Here is a 20,931-nt window from a genome sequence, read left to right as displayed (position 1 = left end):
TTATAGGGGTTCAGTGTGGGGAGTAAATTCATTTTACTTACTTTATAAATAGTAGTTGAAAAACTATTAGGTTTTTAATTGAAAATAGGTTTTAATTGTGTAATGAATTTATTTTACGGTTTAATTGTGGCTGTAGGTTGTGGGGATTATATGGGTAAATGTTTTTTAATTAATAATATTCTTTTAATTGGTAATTTATTCTGTTAATTAAGGAAGCACCTCTTTTAAAAAATATAGCTGCGGGTTGTGAATTGGGTGGTGATATAGGGTAGTAAATAAAAAAGTACATTTATGTAATAATTAATTGTTTTTGTTTGTAAATTTTTTTTATTAAAAAAATGTATTTATTTGCAAAATATTTTGTATTTTATTTAATATAATATTTGTAGGTATTTGTCATATGTATTTAACATTGTAATTTTATTTAAATTTATTATTAAATATATTTGTATTTTATTTTTAACATAGTTGTATATTTTATATGTATTTTGTTTGTTAAATATTGTTGTTGTTAATAACTGACTGGAGTGAGATTATTAATTGTTATCCCTCCGCAATCCAGCACTTTCCCTACTGTTGCACTCATTGGAGTGGGAATAGTAATTTTTACCCCTACACTGTCCAACAGTTTACCTACTGTTGCACTCATTGGAGTGAGAATAGTAATTTTTACCCCTCCACTATGCAAGACTTTCCCTACTGTTACAATTATTGGAGTAGGAATAGTAGTTTTTTCCCTCCCCTATTCAACAATTTCCCTACTGTTGTAGGAATGTACATTTACATTTACATTTACATAATGTTTACTCCTCCGCTATCCAACACTTTCTGTACTGCTGCCCTATATTTTTTATGTATTTTGTTTGTTAAATATTTTTGTTGTTAATAACTGACTGGAGTGAGATTATTAAATGTTATCCCACTACTATCCAACACTTTCCCTTCTGTTGCACTCCCTGGATTGGGAATAGTAATGTTTACCCTTCCGCTATCCAATACTTTCCATACTGTTGCACTGACTGGTGTGGGAATAGTTATTTTTACCCCTTCGCTATCCAACACTTTCCCTCTATTGCACTCACTGGAGTGGGGATAGTAATTTTTACCCCTCCACTATCCAACACCTTCCCTTCTGTTACACTCACTGGAGTGGGAGTAGTAATTTTTACCCCTCCACTAGCCAGCACTTTCCCTACTGTTGCACTGACTGGAGTGGGAAATTTAAGTTTGAAGATTTTTAAACAGTTTAATACTTAATTTATAATTGAATGTTTATTTTATTAGATTGTATGGTATTGTACATATATATATATATATATATATATATTTGTAAATTTAAAATTATAAAATAAATTAAAATGAATAGTTTATTAATTGTTTTAAAGTAAATATATATTAATTATTATGTACGTGTGTTTAACTTTTTTATTACGTTTATTTGTTAAAATTTATATTAAATCTCCTTTATTTTTATATTGATTTTATTATTTAACAGTTAACATATTTAATATGTATTTTTATATTATATATATATAAATTGATATTTTGTACAACTATATTTTTTACATCAATATTTCTTTTTTGATATTTTTGTACTTACCTGTTTAAGTATAGATAGTTGTTATTTTTACATTCTATATTTTTTTATCTATATTTTTTACTTCTTTATTTTTTACATCAATTACTGTCAGTCTATCACTGAGTACATTTCCTTGCAGGTGTTCAGATGCGAGTGGCAAAAGCACCCACATGTTCTTTTTCATGGTTGTCCATTTGAGACAAAACTACCCCCAAACCTATTCCACTCACATCCGTAGTAATACGACTTTTGCACTTGGGATCAAATCCCTGTAAAGCTGGGGCTTCACAAATATTTTATTTTATTGTATCAAAACCTTTCTGACACTCCTGTGACCACACAAACTTCCATTGCTTTTACAATATTGGCCTGATGGGGTCCATTTTCTCTGAAAAATCCCACACACATTTGGATTAGAACTCAGCTATTTCTTAAAAAGTACACACTTAATCCTTATTTTGAGGAGATGGAGCATACTTAATCACTTCAATCAACTCTGCCTTGAGGGTGATACCTTCAAAAGTAATCTCATGTCCTAGATATGTTACCTTATCTCTTATGAATTTACATTTGGTAACTTCAGCAGTCAATCCATGTTCACAGATGACTCTTAACACCAACTTCAATTCTTCATCATGTTTAATCCTATTCTGACCGATTACCAGAATATCATTGAGGAAAAATGTAACTCTCGTCTTATCCATAAACGATTGATGCATCAGATGTCGGAACATTGCTGCAGCTGATGCTGAACCAAATAGTACTCTCCTAAATTGTTAGTAACATACTAGTGCTTTACTTGCAGTGAGGTGTCTGCTTTCATGATGTATCAGTACGTAGTGATATTCAGCATTAAGATCTATAGTGGAGAACTACTTCATGCCTTTATTCACTGACAATAACTCATTTGTGTGGGGTAAGGGAAATGAATCAACAAAAAATCTTTCTAAAGTTCTATCAAATCCGCACGTAGGGGCCGATCAGGATTGTGGTGAATCCGCATCCTCCGGGCCGGCGGAAGCCACCGCCGGCCCGGAGGATGCGGATTCACCGCTGCAGTGCCTACAAAGACCCCCTGCCAGATTAGGATGGCTGGGGGGTCATTGGCGGTCGAGAAGACCGTCCGCCGCTTTTCCGCCGCGGTCGCCTTCCGACCGTGGCGTAAAAGCTCTAATATTGTGGCGGTGTCTATCAGACACAGCCAGCCATATTAGGATGGGGCAGAAAACATGCTTTTCCGCTGCGGCTTTTCCGCTGTCGAAAAGCATGTGGTCTTGGCATGCATAGGGTGGCAGGCACCACGCGGTACCTGCCAAGTTGTGCATGCCAAGGCTACACATGCATATTTTACATTGCGGCGGGTGCTGCTTAAAGCAGCACCCGCCCATTGTAAAATATACGGGATGTGACCGCCAGGGTGGCGGTCACATCCTAATTCACACGGAGGGACCGTCGCTGCCCCTGCGGACGGTCCCTCCACCTCGATTCTAATAGGCGCCATAGTCAGACGCATCATTCGCCTTAAGAGCCACAACCACAGGGGCCACCCAATCCGTCCAAATAATTCCAGACTTCTCCAATTTATCCTATGCCTTAATTACCACTTTCTTTATGCCAAAAGGTATGCTCCTCACTTTGTGGATGCAGGGTTGTTCATTAGCCTTCAGTATTATTTTATGCACAAACCCTTTAAATTCTCCATTCGCCGCTGAGAACACAGATGGGAATTCATTGATATAAAATCCTTCCCTCATGTTTTCATCATTCTGAATTTAAACAGGATCAGGGCAATTCTGGTCGAGTAATATAGCCAACTCACCTTGATCCCACCATTCCAATACCGATGGAACACTTTCTGTCACATACATTTTGTAATCTGCCAACTTGCTTTTGAATTCAAAGTTCAACTTCCCTTAATTGAATGAAGTGATAGGTTCTCCTGAAAAACATTGTGGTTTAATGTCTGGTTTAAGTAACTCAAATTCTGTTTTTGATTTAAAAAAAACATTCTAACCAGACTGTCTTGTTGATAATGATATATGGTGAACCAGAATCTGCCACCAATTTTACATTCACCCCACCTGCAATAATTCACACTTCCTATGGCCACTAACTTCCATGACATTGTCATGAATACTCAGAACTTGTGGATGTTCTTTTTCAGAATCAAACTGATACTCTTCCAGATGCTCCTCATTTACAATACATTTCACAGACTTATAAATATAACACACTCTAGCAAGGTGCCCTTTAACTCCACATCTTGAACATTTCTGGTTCACTGTTGGAAATTTCTTATCATGGGCCAGGTGGCTAAACTCCCACAACGATATCACCTGCCTTTAAGATCTTCAATTTTTCTGTTTATATTATACTTTCTAAAGGTCTTAGTCTTGTCATTTGCATAGTCTACTTTAATATTAGGTTTCTTAGGGGGTCATTCAGATGGGGTAAGGCCACCCACAGCTACCAGTGCCGTGGCGGACCTTCCACCATCAGAAAGCAATTGTCCCCCTACCACATTACGAGGGTGGGCGGATCCAGACTGCGATTGTTGCGGACGCAAAGACCGTCTGACATGGAACCGCCACAGGTAATCGTACCGATTGCCTGGTGGATCGGTCTGCATCCCTAAAATGGTGGGGGTGCCTAGCAGACACCATCCTCCAGAATAGAATGCTTGCTTCAGCCAGCCGTTCCATGGCAACGAAACCGCTATGGAAAAGCTGGCAGTGATTGGTTATGGGGGCCTGTTGCAAGCTCCCCTTGTGTTGGGGGTGGTGTTTGTACACTGGGGGTACCCATGGTTCCCCCTACATTTCACTGCACCAAGGAGCAGGCACTGTGTGGTGCCTGCCATGTAGTGCAGTGAAATGCACAACATGCATTTTTGACATCGCAGCAGGTGCTGCCGTCAGCAGCACCCGCTGCAAAGTTAATTTGCAGATGCGACCGCCATGGTGGCGGTGGCATCCTAATTCGGAGTGTGGACCTGTTCCCTACTACGATGGGGATGATCGTAATGACCCCCTTAGTGACTACCTTTACTACCTCAACACATTCTCATTCTTCTTGAGGAAACAGCAGACTTTGAAGTGAGCTCTGCTTTACTCACAATAGATATATCTTGAGGCAGAGATCGTGACCGGGGCAGAGATCGTGACCATTTTTAAAAAAGGAGATCGCTACAACCCGGCCAATTATCGCCCTATCAGCCTTATTGACATTTTACAAAAGGTATATGCTCGCCATATTTTAAACAGACTTTTAGATTTGGTGGATGAGGAGGATATTTTAACTAAGTTTCAAGCGGGGTTTAGACCAAAAACCAGTACTATTGACCAAGTTTTTAGGGTCTTGTGCATTTATTGGAAATACGTAGTATTCAGGGATGGTAGCCTGCATATAGCCTTCATAGATTTACGCGCAGCATTTGATTTGGTTCCCCGATCCCAGCTATGGGCTGTTTTGAAGGAAATCGGGGTACCAACAGAGCTATTAAAGCAACTAATTAGGCTACACACTGAGAATTATGCATTGGTAAGATGGGGTCCAAAGGGAGAATTAAGTAAACCAATCCCAGTGAGAAGAGGGGTGAGGCAGGGGTGCGTATTGGCCCCAACCCTCTTCTCACTTTATGTAAACGATATCCCCAGATTCCTTTTAATCTGTCAGCATGATTCACCACATCTCGGGGATGAAGCGGTACCGGCTTTATTATTTGCCGATTATACGATTTTAATTTCTCAAACGCCCATGGGCCTACAATGCTTGGTGAATGCCTTTAATAGTTACTGCATTCAAAAAGGTCTTGAAATAAATTCATAAAAGACGAAATATATGGCGCTGAACCCGCATAAGTCTTTTAAAAAAAATCTTAGCCTAAATAACCTGCCACTAGAACATGCTGAAAGTTTTAATTACTTGGGAATCACTTTGGAAAGCAAGATGGCCTGGAAAGGCCAACTAGAAATAAGTAGGATAACGTTGCTACAAAGTTCGATTCCCATTCTAAAGAAACACAAAGCTAGCACCTCAAAGGCGGTGTCCCCGGCACTGGAAGTATATAAATTTAAAGCCCAATCGGCAGCCCTTGATGCGGCCGAGATCTGGGGATCCCACTGTACCAAAAATTTTGAGCGGGAAGAAAACAAATATTTTCAACAGCTTCTAAAACTCCCCAACAGGACACCCTTGCTTCCTGTAATCATGGATTTGGACATCAAGCGCACAGATCATTGCGCTGCACTAAGACCACTACTGTTTTGGATAAGGATGTTCCATTACAAGGTTGGTCTGGAGGGAGTCATGAAGGTGAATCGTCCTAAAGATATTCCGTGGTTGAAGCACGTAATGTCCTGGATGCAAAAATTAGGCTCATCTTCCTATTGGAGTGACCCTTTAAAACTCACGCCACTTTACAAAAAGAATCTAAAAATTACTTATTGGAGTTTTAAAGCAAACAATTTGTTGAATAGTGCTACTGTGGGCCCATTAACTTTGAGGTTTTTAGCCTTCAAAGATGCAGCCACCCGAGAACCCTTCCTTGACGAGATAGAACACCCTTTAGCAAAATCTTTACATTTTAGGTATGGAATTTTGCAAATAGGAGTAAATACATCTAGTTGGAATAAAGAGAAGGGGGAAAAAGGTAGTGACCTTTGCCCCCTGTGTACAATGCAAGCAAGGGAAAAAGATGAGGACATTCTATTCTTCTGTGCTGCATATACTACTCCAAGGCGACGTTGGATTAAACCCTTATGCAGGTTGCTAAGCACCAGGAGTTGTAGCAACGCCTTACGTATTTTAAGGACTGATTCTTCGCAAAAAGTAGTTTTTACTGTAAGCAGATTTTTATTCAATGTATCTTTGATAAGGAAAAGAAGCGGGTTAAGGTTATAAAAGGAATTATGAATAGCAATTGCTGTTCAGGGTATAACTCAGGCCAAGCCAAGTACTTGCACTTGCACGGGGTTACGAATGTACAATAAAACCACCCCATGGTTTTGAATAATTATACATGATACAAATGATTATTTTAACTATGTAAATAGTTGGCTAGCATGTTTTTAAATATAACGTAATTTTTGGGCTAGATAGTTTTTTATGGCGCAGCTTGGGCTGTGTATTTTAAATGTTAAATTAAGATACGTGTCCCGTCTACTGTGTCTGTCCATATATGTAATTATGGAGTAATGATGAAAATGCTATGTGTTTTATCTATTGTATCTTTTATGATTATATATAACCGAAATAAAGATTAAATGAAAGAATGAAAGATATAACTTGATGTAAAATTGACTCTCAATCAATCCATGACCTATCTTGTAAACCAGAATTTTTAGCAGTGCATTAAGATCTGATCCCTGATTAATTTGTCATGTAATGAAACACATCTACAGTTTATGGCTAGTTCTTTTTATACTGCCACATAATCCTCATTTTTTTCGACATCACCCTGTTTCCGTGACTGTTGTTATAATGATCAATTGCTACAGACACAGTAGAGGAAAAATATACATTAAGATGTTGAAATGTGTGTGAACAAAAAACTTCCTCATCCGTGAACAGGGATTCTTTTCCATACAATTGTACACCTATAAAACACCAGGTCCCAAACATTGTAGCAAAATGTTGTTTTTTCCTTTCTGTGTAAATTAATCACTGTTAAAAGTGGCAATGTAGTTAATTAAATACTCCTTCCATTCTTCCCATTTCATATTAGGTTCACCTTCAGACACCATAAAAGATTAAGGAGGTGGGAAATTTAGCGTAGCCATAGGTAATTATCATTGAAATCTGAATAGGCAGTGGTAAAATTGAAATCCAAAAGTCAAATGATGCTTACATTTGTTTGAATGGTTCACAAAATCTTCCCATAAACTAACACTTATACCTTACACAGGAAGATAATTAACCAGAGCAGGTTGCGTACTTGAGTCTTAACTAATTGCACAGTTCCTATGGGGATCTGAAAGAAAAGAGTGTTGAGATTGTATATGAAAACAAATATGAGTTCAAAGAATACAAAGAACCATGTGCTAAAATGGCTGCTGTTGATGCCGAGAAGATTACGCCTATCTTAATAAAGGATAATACTATCTAATCCATTGTTCTGTAGTATGTGTAGCTAATAAGGAATACAGGTGAAGAAGCTACAGCCAATTTGGGACCCATATGTAGGAGGAAATGAGTGCGCATGCACTCTAACACATGCACTGGAGAACATACATAGTGCTGACGGCGAATCCAGACATAGGAGATAATGAGTGCGCACACACGAATGCCATCACTGGAGAACACATACAATGCAGTCCAAGATGCACACGCTCTAATCGCAAATGGTGGTGACTTTCGCTCTGACCTGCAGGTCCGCTGACGTGGTATTTACTCACAACACTTCTCACAGAAGACTGCTATTAGATGCGCAAGAGGTGCCGCAAGTGAGGTTACAACAGTACGATGAATTGCTTCCCAACAAGAATTGTGGAACAAGAGGCCTCAATCAGTCTTTACTTAAAGTGTTGCCATGTGATCATGTCCACTCCAGACTGCCACAAGATAAATCCATAGTTGTTACTCAAAACAGAGAGATAAAACAACATGGGTTTTGGGCTTGTGTAGCTCTGCGCTAATTTTGTTGAGTTTGGATCCCACTGGACAGAGACTTCACACATAGTCAAATTAACACGTTTATTCTGTGTACTCAAGCCCTCCAGCAGTGCGGACACAGCTGGTACTGCCTGCATCACCAACCATCAACTGACCACACTTCTCCTCACAAGTACATTCCTCCTTCTATGTTCCACATTATAAATCTATGTTTTACATTCAAGGGGTGTGTGATCATAACAAGGTGAAAAGTAATGCAAACAGATGATAAAAAATAACATTACACAGAACAAGGCAGTCCTATTTACACAAGGCAGTCCTATTCCTTCTCATCAAAGCTCAGCAACTTAGATAGTCTCTGAATATCCCGAGATTTGGGCCTAATGCTTTAAGGATAAACAGCCATGATATATGTATGTGGCTTGGTCATATTTCCACATGAGCCTGCAGCACAAGTTTCTCTGGTACCATAATGGCACTGGCCCCAGTGTCCATGTAAGCCATTGCTTCTTTTCCATTGATCAAAGGCTGTTGTCTGCATTTGCCCAAGTTAGTGGGACTTACCAGTCAGGCGGTAAGGTCTATGTCAAAGTCACAGGCTCGAACATCCTGAGCTGGAGTTCTGACTAAGGGGCCTATTATGATGGCGGATTTCCCACATCCACCGGGCCGGCGGAAGCCACCGCCGGCCCGGAGGATGCGAGAAATCCGCCGCGGAGGCTTGAAAGACCCACCGCCAAATTAGGATGGCTGGTGGGTCTTACAATCTGTCCGCAGCTTTTCCGCCGCGGTCGTCTTCCGACCGCGGCGGAAAAACATTAACATGGCTGGCGGTGCCTATCAGACACTGCCATCCATATTAGGATTGAGTACAAAGTATGCTTTTCCACAGCGGCTTTTCCGCCGTGGAAAAGCATACGGAGCTTCACTTCGGGGGCCCGTTGCGGGCCCCCTGGGTGACGGGGGCGTGGGGGGTGCACATGGGGGGTACCTATGGTACCCCCCTGCATTTGCGTGGACAAAGCGGCAGGCACCGCGCGGTGCCTGCTGCTTTGTGCACCTAAATGCCGTGCATGCATTTTTAACATTGCGGCGGGTGCAGCTTGAAGCTGCACCCGCCACAATGTTAAAGATTGAGGATGTGACCGCCACCCTGGGGGTCACATCCTAATCTGCACGGAGGGACCGCCGCAACCCCTGCGGACGGTCCCTCCTACTCTATGGTGGCGGACGGACTCAGGTCTGCCCGCCATCATAATCGGCCCCTAAGTTAGAACCCTCTTCAAATTCCAAAGTTAACCCCACTAATCCCTTGGTAGCTGTACTACCTCTTGTACTGGTGCTAGGGGGAGCACGACCATGTACTCAATACTATTCGTCGTGGTTGCAGTTTTGGAAAGAAAGGACCCTTCACAGTGGACCCTGAAGACACCCTGTGGAAACAGAAGGTTGAGGGTCCAACCCACCCATGGATTTCCTCGGAATCAGGATGCCTACAATCACAGTCGAGCATAATCAAGGACTTAAGGACAAGGCCACTGTTGCAGAAGCATGAAAGAGTCTTTTAGAACCCAGAAGCGGGTCTGTGTTAAAAAGTACCTGAAAGCAGAGGGGACAGACTCAATGCCACTCCAGGGTGGCCAGGAGGCATGGAAGACGAAGGCCACTTGAGTTCAAGGAACAGGTCAGTTTATATAGAGCCACCGTGTAGCAGAAGACAACAGAATCTATCCGTTCCAACCAATTGCATCGGCACGGGTCAGGTATTGTGTGGACAGACTTGTTCACAGAACCTTTTGATGCATCTGACTCCGTTGACACAAGTCGGTCGGGGTAACCGATGCGGTTACTGTGAGATGAAGCAATACAATGATGCAGTGCATAGGGGTTCAGTTATAGGGTGTTCTACAAGGGATGCAGATCTCAACTCGATGAGAAGACAGCTCAAGCCTCGAGGAAATACAGAACCACCACCTGTCTTGCTGAGCCATTTGGAGTCCGTGGAAGCCCAGGTTCGGCAGGCCGGTCGAATGTGTTGCAGTGCCTGCTGATGTAGGGGAGTGACTCCTTCACCCCGAGGGAGATTCCTTTGGATGTCTTTAGGTGTCCACAGGCCCAGGATGCAACCTGTGTGGAGCACTGACACTGATACTGCAGAGTGTTTGCAGGACATCAGGGCCAGGATTAGACAGAGTCTTCTCGGTTGCAGTCTCGGTCCCCAAATAAAGGTCAATGCGATCAGTCCGACGCTGTCTGCACGACTCGGACAGGATGTGCAGTTCAAAGAAGAAGTTGAGTTGGATTTGAATCAAATCCCATGACGAATCTAGGGTCCCACCCACATGTAAAACCTTAAGTACACTCAGGAGAGGGTTGAGATGATTCAAGGGTCCCTAACAGTGGAGGGGCTTGACAGTGGGGAGGATACTTCCATGTCCTTTGTCCAGTTTTGTGCCAGTGCGGGAGCCAATGGCTCCGTGAGCTGGTTGGAACTGGAGTATGCAAGGAGGGCACCAAATGTGCCCTTCCTGCAGACTATGTGGTGCTGGAAAGTGCCCCCACACCGGCGTAATACACTAATGCCTGTCTGGGAGCTGGTCACACCTCCCTGTGACAGGACACACATTGTCCTACCTTCCCAAGCTCAGGCTTGGCCCAGCAGCAGAAGTGCAGAAATGTGTCTGCAATCAGCAACAGAGCAAACACAAGGAGATGATGTACGGAGCACTGAAACTTATCTGACACTCACCCCAAGTCACAGCTCTAGGTTGAATCCATCATCGTTCTTCAGCACGCTTTGCCCCAACAGTTCGGACACAGCTATATGCAAATCAGTCTTGACCCTGTGCCTCATGGAAACAGTACAGCCCGAAATGCCAAGCAATGTCTTCCCTGGACTGGAAACAAACATCCTGGGACCAGTTTTGGGCTAACAGCCCTCATCAGCCAGGCTCGCTTCAATCCAGTGGCAAAGTGAGCAAGGGGCCCACGTCTGGGCATACCCTGCCAACTTAGGGTGAACAAAGCAAACACAAGGGGATGATGGACGTAGCGCTGAAACTTTTCAGACACTCACCCCCATTCACGAATCTGGCTTAAATCCATCAATGTTCTTTAGCTCACATCGCCACTCCAGTGCAGACACAGGTATATGCAAATCAGTCTTGACCCTGTGCCTCATACAAACAGTCCAGCCCAAACTGCCAAGCCATGTCTTCCCTGGACCCGAAACAAGCATCCTGGTACCGGTTTCAGGCTAACAGTTCTTATCAGCCAGGCTAGTTTTAATCCAGTGGCAAAGTGAGCAAGGGACCCACGTCTGGGCATACCCTGCCAACTTAGGGCGAACAAAGCAAACACAAGGAGATGATAGATGGAGACACTCACCCCCAGTCACAGTTCTGGGTTGAATCCATTATCATTCTTTAGCTCACTTTGTCACCCCAGTTCAGATACAGCTCTATGCAAATCAGTCTTGACCCTGAGCCTCATGGGAACAGTCCAACCCAAATTCCCAAGCCTTGTCTTCCCTGGACCGGAAAGAAGCATCCTGGGACCGGTTTCAGGCTAACAGGCCTCATCATCGAGGCTAGCTTGAATTCAGTGGCAAAGTGAGCAAGGGACCCATGTCTTGGCATACCCTGCCAACTTAGGGTGAACAAAGCAAACACAAGGCGATGATGGACGGAGCGCTGAAACTATTCAGACACTCACCCCCAGTGACAGATCTGGGTTGAATACATCATCGTTCTTTAGCTCACTTTGCTACCCCAGCTCAGACACAGCTATATGAAAATCAATCTTAACCCTGTGCCTCATGGGAACAGTCCAGCCCAAACTTCCAAGCCATGTCTTCCCTGGACCGGAAACAAGCATCCTGGGACCTCAGGCTAACAGCCCTCATCAGCCAGGCTGGCTTGAATTCAGTGGCAAAGTGAGCAAAGGACCCATGTCTGGGCATACCGTGCCAACTTAGGGCGCACAAAGCAAACACAAGGTGATGATGGACGGAGCACTGAAATTTTTCAGACACTCACCCCCAGTCTCAGATCTGGGTTGAATCTATCATTATTCTTTAGCTCACTTTGCCACACTAGTTCAGACACATCTAAATGCAAATCAGTCTTGACCCTGTGCCTCATGGAAACAATCCAGCCTGAACTGACAAGCCATATCTTCCCTGGACTGGAAACAAGCATCCTGGGTCTGGTTTCAGGCTAACAACCCTCAATAGCCAGGCTAGCTTGAATTCAGTGGCAAAGTGAGCAAGGGACCCATGCCTGGGCATACCCTGCCAAGTTAGGGCGAACAAAGCAAACACAAGGTGATGATGGACGGAGCGCTGACATTTTTCAGACCCTCACCCCCAGTCACAGATCAGGGCTGAATCCATCATCGTTCTTTAGCTCACTATGCCACCCCAGTTCAGATACAGTTATATGCAAATCAGTCTTGACCCTGTGCCTCATGGGAACAGTCCAGCCCGAACTGCCAAGCCATGTGTTCCCTGGTCCGGAAAAAAGCATCTAGCCCTAGGTTGCTGTCAGGCTCTGTGAGTGTGGTCCTGGAGCATGGAGGGCTCCCCTGAGGGGCTCTACCATGGATGGATTCATACCTCCAACACCTGATATGGTGTTTGAGTCTGATTCCAACATGTTTGATACCAAACATGCCCAGGTTCGTCCAGCCAGTTCAGAGATGATAATTGTGTAATGACGCATGACCTCTCAATATTGTGATGGCTGATTCACTTACAAAGCCTGAAGAATAGACTCAACCAACTCACACAGGCTACAATGGCAGGCCCATAGTGGTAGTTTGGAGGGTCCTCATGGTTGGCATAATACATGCTGCAATCCATAGGGGACCCCTGGGGTACTCATGCCCTCGGTACCTTAGTACCATATACTAGGGACTTACAAGGGTGCCCCAGTAGCCATATAGGAATGTACCAAGGTACTCAACATAACCAATTTAGGAAGGAAGCACAGTGAGTGGGGGTCCTGATTAGCAGGATCCTGGTCAGACTAGTCAGAAAACAGTTATGACACCAGTACAAAGTGTGGGTAACCATGAAAGCAGATCCTACTTTCTTACAAAAATAGAATATAATTTTAAATTCAGGGCTCCTGACTGAACATATGATGTAACATTTGAAGTGCTAAACGCTTTCCAAAAGAAAAATGCACCTGAAAACAATGAAAAAGCACAACACAATAGCAATGTAGTTAGTAGAATAATTGGATGATTTAAGCAATGATCACAGCTGTGTACTGTTTCTGATCACTAGCTAATCACAACCCACATAATTCTGTACAATGGAAAGTGACATTTCTCTTGTAGAAACTGATGATCTTCAATCACATTTATATACCATTATTGTTTGTGACCCCACTGCTTTCAAAACAAGATAAAAAAAGAACACCATAACATTTTAAAATAGAAGATTAGTAATCTGCAGCTGAAATGACCAGCATCTAGGAATTTCTAAAACTGACTTAGGCCCTGATTACGAGTCTGGTAGTCAACGTGATACTGCTGTGAGAATGCAAAAAAAAGCCCGCAAGACAGGAGGAAACTCCAAATTGGTGGGTGGTCGGACTACGGCTTTCGTGGTGTGGCGATGGGACGGACGCGGGGCCTCACTGTCAAGGTTGTAATCGGGCCCTTACTGTAGTGGGTTCAGAGTTAGGTCATGTTGGCCTCTTAAAATGGTATTAGAATGCAGCCTGAGAGATTAAGAGGTTCTCCCACAACAGCTTCTGACTCTGGGTTGTCCATCCTCTAAGATGGTGAGGAGCAAATAACAGTTTGACCTACAGCAATGATACTAGTGCCAAGAGGATAAAAGAAATGACACTGTAGCAATCAACCTGGCACCTGCCAATCTTGCTACCACACAGCACAAACTGATGCTATATCCTACTTGAAAGCATGGTCATTATTAGAGACGGAATTGACCAAGATGCCTCACCGATTGTGACATGGTCAATGCTCTGCTCCCACCTGACCAACCTTTTTCCAGTAAACTAGCGGGCCCAAAGGCCAACCCAGCATCGCAAGTTCTTATTTTCATCACAGGCGAAGCTACTCAAGAAAGCCAGAAACAACGCTCTGCGGAAAACAGCTAAAAACCCGGGGAACAAAGAATGCTTAAACCAATATCAAGCTGCTCAAAAGTCCTTTAGGCTGGTGGTGATTAAAGAAAAACAGTTGCACGAAAACCAATTCTGGTGCAAATTGGTGTGGGAGAGCAAGAACAAAAACTCAAGAAAATTCTGGGCTTTAATTAACCACACAAACTCGAGCATACCGAGCTTTGGAACAGCTAATATTCAAGAATCTGTGGTAAATAAATAATTAATTACCGGTACTATTTTTGAATACATTGAATAAAACAGATAGCTCAATAAATAAGAGACAGGATTCGAGGTATCTTGAGTCTTACAGGCTTTAATCAGGCATAAGGGAAGGGACAGGAACGGGATAGCCTGCACGGAAATAGAAAGGATGGCAGCTGCCAGAGAATGGGTAAGGGGATAAGGGGTAACTTTCAGTAACAGTACACAGTATATATACTAAAACAATTACATTATATTCAATACAGTAGGCGTAGCAGTAGGCGTAACTCGTAGCAGTCGCGAAAGATAAGAGTAAAATGGGTGTAACAAGAAGGCGTGTACAGGGCGTATACATAGACATGTGATGTAGACGTCATGGAAGTGTCATAAATGGGGCGGAAACATGGAGGGGGCTACCTGAGGAGCTGGGACCTTTAACCTAGTGGTGCGCGCAAACGGGCAATGACGTGTTACCAGGAAGAACTGGGGCTATGACTTCTACGCTGGAAGAGGAGACTAAAGTCTGCAGTGTCAGAACGACTTGTACCTATATCATATCTGGTATCTTGTGTTTGGAATACATGTTGATAGAATCCAAAAGTTATCAGGGCAAAGGCTACTTGACACTAAGACTGGTGCATGCATAATTCTACATGTATTGCGTGTGCTAGGAATATTCTATGAATATTAATACAGTATTTCTCTTACATGGAGACAGAAAGGCTAGACCATAGCTGGAACTATTGATGCGATTCAGTAGCTTAGGAATGCAGAGAAGGAGGGCTGGACTGATAACTAGAAGCATAACATACTCTTGACAGACTGGGAGGCAGAGCCAGGCCGGGCCGGGCACTGCGAGGCAGGAAGTAAGTGAAGGGTCAGGGATGCAGGTGGGGGCTGCATCGCTCCTCGGAGCGGGTTCAGAAGACTGGAGCTTGAATCTGGTGTCCGGGCCCTTTTGAGGCCTAGAAACGGGGACAATGCGGTGAATTAACGTGCACACTGAAAAAGGTGGCAACTTAGGCCTAATACTCGTTGTTTTCACGAGAATTGGAGACTGGCATACTAGAGATGGACACAACTATGATTGCGTCTTTAATCGATCATAGGGGGATACATGCATATCGATCATGCACATATAGCTTAATATGGGGAACACGTAGGCACATGTAACATGGCAAAATTTACTTTTCCACATTCCCTCCTTGTGCCCTACGTTTCCATCAGGAAACATCAATATTCATAATACCATCTATCTGTTCATATAGCATCATTTGTTCGTCTCGAATCGTCTTGGAACGGGATTTAGGACTAGGAATACAAGAGGTAGCACACATGCCGCAAATCGCAGGGCCACATTGTAAACAGAGGCAGCAACTGAATATGATCATTACTGCTATACCTAGGAATGACAATACTTTCCATCCCCAGGCAGATATAATACTCCAGAGCCAACCGGACCACGTCCAGGTGCCTGGATCTTGGTGTAACTGATGGGCAATTTTATGATGTCTGGTTATAGCTGAATAAACAGACGGCGCGTTATTAGGAATGAAAATGCAGCAACTAGATCCGATGACTCTACAAGCTCCTCCTCTATCGGCCAATATGACGTCAAGAACGAGACGATTTTGGAGCACAACAAAACGCATAGCAGATTGTTCTTCTGTTAAGTTACCTAGAGCGGAAGTAGTCTCATTCACTACTGCTTCAAGGGTTCTGGTTAACCTACGTATTAACTTACTATTCTGGACAGGGCCTATAAAGAAGAAGAAACCTTTATTGAAGTCTTGATATTGTTCTAGAGCAGTTTCAGTTTGATCGACAATTGGGGACTCGGTCTCCCTTCTATGTCTAACGTGTACTAGATGTGTGTTTTTGTGATAATCAGATGGGGCTAGAAAAACTGGTGGCAGTAGGAAGGCAATATAACATGTTCCATCCCAATCAAGGGACAGACGAACATATGCGGTCTGACCACAAACAAAATAAGAATGACGTGAGGCTTTGAGAATAGATTTCCCACTGTCATTATACTCGACAGTAGTAGTACAATCACTATGTCCTACATGTGCGGAACCATTCTTTCTGACACATAATTCGCCTTTGACTGGTAGTACTGAAATAGCAGGCAAATCTGGAGTAGTATCGGACTGAACATTCAGGACCATGAAATTCGAGGAATAATTACCTAAATCATATACTTCGTTTTCTAGATCTAACCCTGTTCTATGGGAAAGACCTTCCTTGTCTGGAAAACATGTTCTATTCAGAAGGGACATATCAGTTGAGGATGACGTTAACGTGGACCATGCTCCACACGAACCATTATGTGAAAACGGATAAGGAAAAAGTGGCAGAACTCCCTTCGGTGTCTGGAAAGGGGGGAGTCGACCACACACCCAACAATTAGTGGCATTGCTGGTCTGGTGTGAATAGTGCAACATTCGAATGAATGTATTGTTACGCATAGCAAGACGATAGGATAGCTCGTGAGGAGGCAGATCACTAAATGTGTGCTCTACTGTAACATTAGAAAGCATATGTACATGTGAAATTGGAAAACATAAATGTAAAGCATAACTTATGCATGTAACCATAAGACTCAAAAATAACAAAAAGAATAGAACGATAATACATCTTTTAGAGTTTTGACTAACTCTCTCACTGTGTGGGTCTATCTCATACATGTCAGGAACCTGTCTAACCGTTTCACCCGAGAGGAACTTAGACAATTAAACTGGCTGACTTATTTTACTAGACCGGAGTTTATCTTTATACTCCTGCTGCGGAGTTTTCTCTAACAGGGGAAGTTTGAATACAGAGTCTGTTTTTGGGCAGTCCTTAGGAATAAGGCAGTCTTTAATCAATGTCTTTTGTCGCAGTCCATGGAATTTCTTGATATGACTGATGTGGACCCATCCTCGGCGTCCTTCTAGCTTGACTGCGGTCCTTGTAGTTAACAACACCATTTGGGGCTCCTTCCAACGGGGCTCCAGCGGACTTGAACGATCAAAATTTCGCACCAGGACATATTCTCCCGGAACGACCTCATGCGGTTTCACCTCAGTGTTGTCTGGAAATGCAGCGGCAACCTGTGAACGACAAGAGTGTAGGGCAGACATCAAGGAAGCTAGGTAATCTGTCAGCATATTACTGGAAACATCTGTAATACTACGGGGTCTAGGTGTACCCCACATGTTTGGAGGACGGCCGAATACGACCTCATACGGGGACAGGCCTGATCTGGAATGTGCAACCATTCTCATGTAGAACAGAGCAACTGGCAGGGCAACTAACCAATCTACACCTTTTTCTCTACATACTTTAGCAATGCGGATTTTCAAAGTCTGGTTATGTCTCTCTACGAGACCGGCTGCTTCAGGATGGCGTACACAATGGAACTTCCACTGGTACCCTAACAGAAGGGATACTTGTTTCATGAGTTCAGATGAGAATGGCTGGCCGTTTGTCTGAATACACGACCCTAGGCAATCCAAAGCGGGGAAAATACTCACGAACCAACTGCTTGGCAGTGGTCGCAGCTGTGTAATCTGGAACTGGATATGCTTCTGTCCACCTGGACAAAGCGCATACAACTACGAGGACATACTTAAAACCTCGACATCGCTCCATCTGAATATAATCCATTTGGAGGACTTCAAAAGGGTGGTCAGGAGGATGGAATCCCCCTTGTTCCACCGGGACACTTTTACCTGGATTGAACTGACAACATATCATACAGGTACGTACTTTCTGCTTGGCTGCAGCTCGTAAATGCTTGTTGAACCAAAGGTTCTGGATACTGTCTAACATAGCTTTTTCTCCTAGATGTGCTGGACTATGTGCGGTATTAATAATGACTTGAACCATAGAGTTGGGGAGAAACCATGTGGCTTTTCCCTTCGTCAACCATCCTTGATCTGTCTGGACCCCTCCTTGTTCGGACCATTTCTTGATTTCTTCGGGAGTAGCATGTAACTGTATGTCTATGACATCTTGTGTAGGGTCCTTAACTGTCATACAAGTAGTCTGATCTGGAGTGAGTGTCTGTGTCGTGTTAACTGGAATGTCTGGAGTCTGAGCTGTAAGCTTGGCTGTTCGATCTGCTAGATCGTTACCTTGAGAAATGATATCAGTGATTTTCGTATGTGCCTTGCACTTCATGATAGCGATAGCTGTCGGAAAATGTATCGCATCTAACAGGGCTTGAATGAGGAGACCATGCTGAATCTTAGTTCCATGAGAAGTCATAAAACCTCGTTCTTGCCAGAGCACTCCGAAGTCGTGTACGACTCCGAATGCATAACGTGAATCTGTGTATATGTTAACTTTCAGGTTCTTGGCACGTATGCAGGCTTGGGTCAGAGCGACTAACTCTGCTGCTTGAGCAGACAGGGTGTCAATACGATGTGTTTCTATAACTTTGGTGTCAGTAGTCACTGCATACGCGGCTACTAGTTCTCCTGTACTTGTTCTCATACATGAACCATCCACATAAATTGTCAGGTCGGGATCAGGTAAGGCAATATCTGTCAAGTCTTGTCTTGGCTTTGTCATGGTGTTAACAACTTCCACACAGTCATGTGTGGCAGGATTTGAAGTAACTGACGGTAACAGCGTAGCTGGATTTAGAATGTTGCAGCGTCGGATTTCTATGTGTGGCTGAAACAGTGTCAATTCATAACCTGTTAAACGTGCAATTGTCAAGTGCTGAGTCTGGGTTCTGTTTAAAAGAACTTCCACAGAGTGTGGAACTTGTACTGTCAGAGAGTGTCCTAACACTATGGAATCACTTTGTCTGATAGCTAGAGCTGTGGCTGCAACTGACTTGAGGCACGCAGGCAGAGCCTGGGCCACTGGATCTAATGTGCTAGAAAAATAAGCACAGGGCTTGTATTGTCCTGCTTGATCTTGTGTGAGAACAGATAATGCAGTACCATCACGTTCTGTAACAAAAAGTGTAAAAGGCTTACTGTAGTTCGGTGTTGCTAGAACAGGTGCTTGGCATAAAGCTTTCTTTAACTCATTAAAAACGAGTGTATGTTCCTGGGTCCAAGGGAGGACAGTCAATACGGCTGCCTCCTGTGTCGTTAACTGTATCAGTGGTTTGGCTAGATATGCGTACTGAGGAATCCATTGTCTGCAGTAAGAAGTGAGGCCGATAAAAGCTCGTACCTCCTTCTGTGTCTTGGGCTGTGGAAGATGTGCTATTAACTGGATACGGTCAGGTGTCAACTGCCTACCCCACTTGGACAGTAAGTGTCCCAAGTATACCACTTGCTGGACACAGAATTATAATTTGGAAGGGGACACCTTGTGCCCCATCTCGGCCAGAAAATACAGAACCGTAAGTGACGCTCGCTCGCAGTCACGTTCAGAACGGGCTGTGATCAGTAGATCATCGACATACTGGAGCAGAGCAGTGTCAGTTGGCATGTGAATACTGTCTAGTTGTCTTTTAAGAGCTTGACTGTAAATGCTAGGGCTTTCTGTAAAGCCTTGAGGAGCTCGTGTGAATTTATAGCTTCTTCCATTTAAACAAAAACCAAAAAGGAACTGGCTGTCTGGATGAATGGGGACACTAAAGAATGCGTTCTTGAGATCGATAACTGAAAAGAATGTGGCTTCAGAATCAATGGCTGTCAATAGGGATGAAATATCTGGGACTACTGGGTACTGCGGTATGATACACTTATTAAGTTCTCGAAGGTCAATCACTAATCGATAAACTGGAGGTGCATTTGGATCAGTACGTTTCAAGACTGGAATGATAGGAGAATTACATACATTGGAGTCAGTTTCTACAACCACTCCTTGAGCAATAAGTTCGTTAATAATTTTGGATAAGGCTGCTACAGCCTCAGGTGGCAATTTGTACTGTCTGATTCGTGGTAATACTACGCCTTGCTTCAGAGTCACACGATGGGGTGTGATATGCATACAACCTACATCAGTTGGACCTTGCGCCCATAAATGCTGTGGTACATTCAATAATCTTGGATCAAAATCACGTAATACATAATGACCTTTAAAATCTCGCAGGAACAGGCGGACCCCTTCTGGGGAACAGCAAATAACTGCTCCTAATTCTTTTAATGTCTTAATGCCTAACAAATTTTCTGGACAAGATTTCGTGAGTAACAAATCAGTAGTTTGGGACAATGGACCGACTTCTAGAGTAACTGGTTTCGATATTTCATTAACAATGGGCTTTCCTGAAAATCCAAGGGAAACATTTCTTGAGCCTGAGAGCGGAGCCCCTGGAACCTCGTCATGACTGATGGTAGTCCTACTTGCCCCTGTATCAATCAGAAACTTTCTGTCTTTCCCTAATACTTGACTATGTACATAGGGACCCTCTTGATCTACAGGAATCTCGATGAGAGGCAAGCCTAC

The sequence above is a fragment of the Lissotriton helveticus genome, chromosome 6 (assembly GCF_964261635.1).
Source record: "Lissotriton helveticus chromosome 6, aLisHel1.1, whole genome shotgun sequence".
Lineage (NCBI taxonomy): Eukaryota > Metazoa > Chordata > Amphibia > Caudata > Salamandridae > Lissotriton > Lissotriton helveticus.
The sequence above is the reverse complement of the archived record's forward strand: the minus strand, read 5'-3'. Positions refer to the sequence as shown.